Below are 5,457 nucleotides of genomic sequence, written 5' to 3'. Positions count from 1 at the left end.
TGGGCTACCGCGATGCCGTTGTGAGGACAGTGGTGAACCTGGACCGGGAGACCACAGCTGCATACACACTCATTCTGGAGGCCATCGGTATGTTCCAGGCTGCCCCACATATCACCAGCATGGCTATTCTGGGCAGAGTTGCATCACACGGGGCACCTTCCAGTAGCCAAGCCCTGAGCTAGAGGCTGAGCTCTGCCCTAATGCCAGTGGAGAAAGGGCCACCAGACACTCAACAAATATTACCAAGCACTTGGTGGGCATGAGGCCTGCTACTCAGTGCTACATGTCAGAGGCTAGGATGGCAAGGCCGGGGCTAAATGGGAGAACCACGTGCAGAAAAATCACTGCAAAACCAGGTGAAACAAAGTAGAAAGAGAGAAGGATGATGTAAGAATATTGGGCAGCCATAAAAAAAGATGGAGACTTTACGTCTTTTGTATTAACCTGGATAGAATTAGAGAATATTCTCTTCAGTAAAGTATCACCAGAATGGAAAAGCAAGTATCCAAGGTACTCAATACTAATATGAAGCTAGTAGATGAACTACTATATGCCCACACAAGAGAAAAACTCAATTCAATTCAAGTTGGAGGGGGCGGGGAGAGCAGGAAAGGGGAAGGGAGGAGACTTGGTGTGCTCTCACCTAATGGGCACAAGGGTAAATGGCACACCTCCTGGGTGAGGGGCACAACTACAATAGGGGTCATATCTAACACAAACGTTGTACCCTAATTGTTTGTACCCTCACATTAATCTGAATTCTTTTAAAAGAAAGTATTGACCAGAAAGCTGATGGAAACATGGAGGGGAGAGTTCAAAGAAGGCTTCCTGGAGGAAGTGGCATCTGGGAGTGCCCTTAAATCATTAGGACTCCTAAAAAATAAAATAACCTGACTTCAGCAATCTGGGATCTCAAAACTAGTCTGTTGGGAGATCTGGCTTCAGGCCCCATTCTCTGCATTGGCTCCCATGTGTCAGCTTTATTCTCGGCTTCACGTGGTGGCAGATCTTTACCACAGCTCCACCTTTCCATCCTCTCTGGTTCAGGTGCAGCAGGAGGGAAGCAGTCTCCCCACAGAAGCCCTCAGAATAGCTCTGATTACTTCTGTCCTGGTCCCGTGCCTGTCCCTGAACCCCTCACTGTGGCCAGAGAAGTGAGAAGGGCTGGTTCATTAGGCCTAAGTCACATGTCCATCCCTGAAGCTGCCCGTAATCCCAGGCCTCAGAGTTGGAAAGGGAAGGTCCTCAGAGAGACATTCAAGGCATGGCCTTCCAGGAGAGGGCAGGACAATGCTGATGGGCAGAAACAAGGGGTGACAAGCACAGCCTTGAAGACCAAGTGAGGTTTCAGTGCATAGAGAAGTAAGGAGAGCGCTTGAGGCACAGGCACCAGCCCATGCACAGGCCTGCAGGTGGGATAGAACCGTGTGTGCGTGTAGCAGCTGGCCTATGGTGTGGCCTACACTGGGAGGGGAAAGCTGTGACCAGGAAGGGCTGGGTCATAGAGGCCTAAATGTTGGGCTAGAAGTTTATGTCTTCAGTCTTCGGACATCAGGGAACTCTTGAGGGCTCTGGAGGAAAAGGGCGTGATGATGCCTGGGTCCTCTCAAGTGCCCTGGCCCTCCCTGGGACACTGATTTCAGTATTTGCGGAGAGCTCTGGGTGAGAATGATGAACTCTCTGTGCCTCACTCTTCCCAGCCAGCAGTGCCTCCCAGCCATCTCACACACAGATCCCTCCGCCCTGCTCTCCTCTCAGGCTGGGGTAGCCGCCCCACCCTCTGAAGACTTGTCATCCCTTCAGGTCCACCATTTGCTTCAGGCATTGGCTGGCAAGAGGAGGGGGCCCCAGCTTAGTCCTCCCACAGGGGTCCCCTAGCTCACACTGATCCCAGCTAGAGCAAGGGAGCTGGACCTCAACAGGCTGGAGGCTGGTCTGGACAGGAGCTTAGGAGGGTAAGAAGACCTAGCCCAGATGGGGACAGCACTCCGCTATGTGGTGAGCTGGCCCAGGGAAGACAATGGAGTCACCCCTCATCCCCAGCCAACTCCAGCTGCCTGTGCTCCTCCCTGGGGTGACCGTTTTTGCCTGGACATGCAGCACTGGGCACCGGCTCCTTCCTCCAGGGAGGACAAGCCAAGAGCTGCCGCTGGGGCTGAGCCAGGGCTCCTGTCGTCAGCACCTCCCTAGCCCTGAGAGGATCCTGCATGGAACTGGAGGGGCAGAGTCCCTGGATACCTCAGACTTAGATACCAAGCAGGGCCCATGTCCCTAAATGCAGCGGGCCCTCAGGCCAGATCTCTCGTTCAGACATTTTTGTTTGACCCACCCAGTGTTTTGTTTTGTTTTGTTTTTGAGACAGAGTCTCAAACTGTTGCCCTGGGTAGAGTGCTGTGGCATCACAGCTCGAAGCAACCTCCAACTCTTGGGCTTAAGCAATTCTTTTGCCTCAACCTCCCAGTAGCTGGGATTACAGGTGCCTAACACAACATCCGGCTATTTTTTTTTTAGTTGTAGTTATCATCGTTGTTTGGCAGGCCTGGGTTGGGTTCAAACCGACCAGCTCCTGTGTATGTGGCTGGCGCTCTAGCCGCCCACCCAGTGTTTTATAAGGATTGACAATTAGTTGTGAACATTTAAAAATCAGGAGACTTTATTTAAAAGTTCAGAGGTTAGGCTGGGTGTGGTTGCTCACCCCTGTAATCGCAGCACTCTGGGAGGCCAAAGTGGGTGGATTTGCTTGAGCTCATGAGTTTGAGATCAGCCTGAGCTAGATTGAGACCTTGCCTCTAAAAATAGCCGGGTGTTGTGATGGGCGCCTATAGTCCTAGCTACTCGGGAGGCTGAAGCAAGAGAATCGCTTGAGCCCAGGAGTCTGAAGTTGCTGTATGCTATGACACCATGGCACTCTACTCAAAAACAAAAAAGTTCAGATGTTCAATTTCTCTTGAAAAATCAGAAGATCTGGTGTCCCTGGGCCCACATTCTGTAGACTAGAACAGAGGACAGCTGCCCCTTCAGGTGGGCATATCCAGGTGGGTCCCTTACCACCTGGTCTGAGTGGCATTTTTCTCTTACTACCTGTTGTATCCATTTCCTAAGTTTGTCCTAACAAATTACCACTAACTTGGTGGCTTAAAATAACAGAAATTTATTCTCTCATGGTTGTGGAAGCCAGAAGTTCAAAATCAAGTTGTCAGCTGGGCTGCCTTTCCTCCCGGGAGAATCCTTCTTTGGCTCTCGCAGCTTCTGTGTCTGGGGCTCCCTGGCTGGGGCTGGGTCCATGAGCCCACGTCTCTGCCTCCCTCTTCCCATAGCTTCCCTCTGTCTTGTATCTCCTTCCGTCTTTCTCTTGTAAGGACCCTTGTCATTGGATCTATGGCCCAGGATGATCTCTTCTCAAAATCCTTAATATAATTACATCTTCAAAGGCCTCTTTTCCAAATAAATTAAGATTCACAGGTTCCCAGGGATTTGAGATGGGTATATCTTTTGGGGGAGCTACCATTCAGTCCCCCTGAGTGCCTCAGTTGCCTTCTCTGTAAAGTGGGGGGGATAATGAGAGTGCCTCCTGCACGTGGCTACTGTGAGGATGGCCTTACCTAAGTGTTAGATGCTGTAAGTGTTATTCTTGCCTAAAAAGGAAAAGGCCAGGGCGGGTGGGATGCACAGAGTGTGCTCAGGCCCAGGGATCCTGGCCCTTGGGCAGCCTCTTAACACCTGTCTTCCTCCAACTCCCACAGACAACGGCCCCGTGGGGAAGCGACGCACAGGCACCGCCACCGTGTTTGTCACTGTCCTGGATGTGAATGACAACAGGCCCATCTTTCTGCAGAGTAGCTATGAAGCCAGCGTCCCTGAGGACATCCCTGAGGGCCACAGCATTGTGCAGGCAGGTGGCCCATGGCCCCCTAGGGTGCATGGCAGGCTGGGAGCAAGCAAGGTCACACTCAGCTCTGAGAGCACCTGCTCCATGGCATCATGGTGGGGAGGGACAGGTGCTGTCCTATGCTGGGTGAGAACCAAGGTGGGCCTGTTCGGAAAGTAGCTAGTGCTGTGAGGAAAGAGGGACTTAGGGAGAGTGGGTCCCAGGTTGTGCAGCTGAGGCCAGAGCCCTGGCTCCTCACAAGCAGAAGGAAGGCCTAGGCCTCTCTCCCCACAGCCCTCTCTGCACCACCCACCCCACCGAGAGGGCCTTTCAGAGGAGGGAGGAGAGAGAGATGTCACATTTTCCCGGAAAGGAGTTGGGGAGAGAGCCAAGGCCCAGCGAGGCCCAGAACAGAGCCGCTTTCACAGAGCCCTTGGCTGAGGCTCCCTTTTGGGAAATAAACAGGCACTAGAAGAAAGGGCTCCTTTGCCCAGGGAGCAGAGGCAACAGCTCTGAGGCTCAGAGAGAGAGAGGGAAGGACCCTGAAGCCTGGTGCCCTCTCCCACTCTCGATGCTAGGAATGAAAACCTTGCCACCAGCCTGGGGGTTTCCGGCTTGGAGGCTGAGCCAAACATTGCAGATCTGGGCCTGCCCGCTGGGTGTGTGCCTACCTCCTGCATCAGGACCCGGAGGAGGCAGGAAAGGGCTTGGGAACAGGGGCTGACTCCCAGAAGCACAGAGAACCCAGAAAGCCCGAGGATTTGCAAGTGTGTGGTAGCTGGTTCCATGAGGAGAAAGGAGTGTTGTCTCCTCTGGGCCTAAGTTCAGGAGGACATGGAGAGCCTCTGCCCCAGAAAGCCCCACCACTGGCTTACTGACAGCACCCCAGGATCAGCAGCCTGCCCAAGCTGGGGGCACCATGAGACCTTTGAGAGCTCCCCTGCCTATCCCAGCTTGTCCTTCCTCCTCCTTCAGTCACCCCCAACCTCCAAGAAGAAAATCCTAGTGGCAGGTAGGCCACTGGCCAGGAGTGGGCGACTACAGTAAGAATTCAGCCAGGGATGTTTCGGGAAGGCCCTGGGGGAAGCAAACCAGGAAGAGGTTAACAAGCAGAAAGGGAAGAGGAACAACACCTTTTGGGAGGAGACCTGCCCCACTTTCTAATCCCCAAAGAACTGGTTTCTATTTACATAATTCTACTTGGCCTGAAATCCTAGAGTCTATGGGTAAGGTAGGGCAGCCTTATTCCACCATTTCCTGGGGAGAGATTCATGGTCTTGGGGTGACTGTGAGTCACCGAGGCCCTGTGAGTAAGTTTCTTGCCCAATTAGACTTGTTCTTTGAGTTTAGATCCACCTGGAGGGAAGGCCCAGTGGGCCTTTCGAGCAGGGCCTGCTTGGATAGAAATCTCTCTAGGGGCATCCAAGGGAAGAAGAGGCTCCGTGTTGTGCAGGCTTCCACTAGGACTCCTGCTCTGGGGCCAGGGAACCCAGGCTGGGCCGCTGTCATTCAGCAGACAAGGATCCCATACTTCCATGCCTGGAGCTGGGGAAGCAAAGCAAGGCATAGGGCAAGGTCTGGCCCTCTGC

Source organism: Otolemur garnettii, unplaced genomic scaffold, assembly GCF_000181295.1.
Source record: "Otolemur garnettii isolate 467f Iridium unplaced genomic scaffold, OtoGar3 scaffold00008, whole genome shotgun sequence".
Classification (NCBI taxonomy): domain Eukaryota; kingdom Metazoa; phylum Chordata; class Mammalia; order Primates; family Galagidae; genus Otolemur; species Otolemur garnettii.
Note: the sequence above shows the minus strand (reverse complement) of the source record.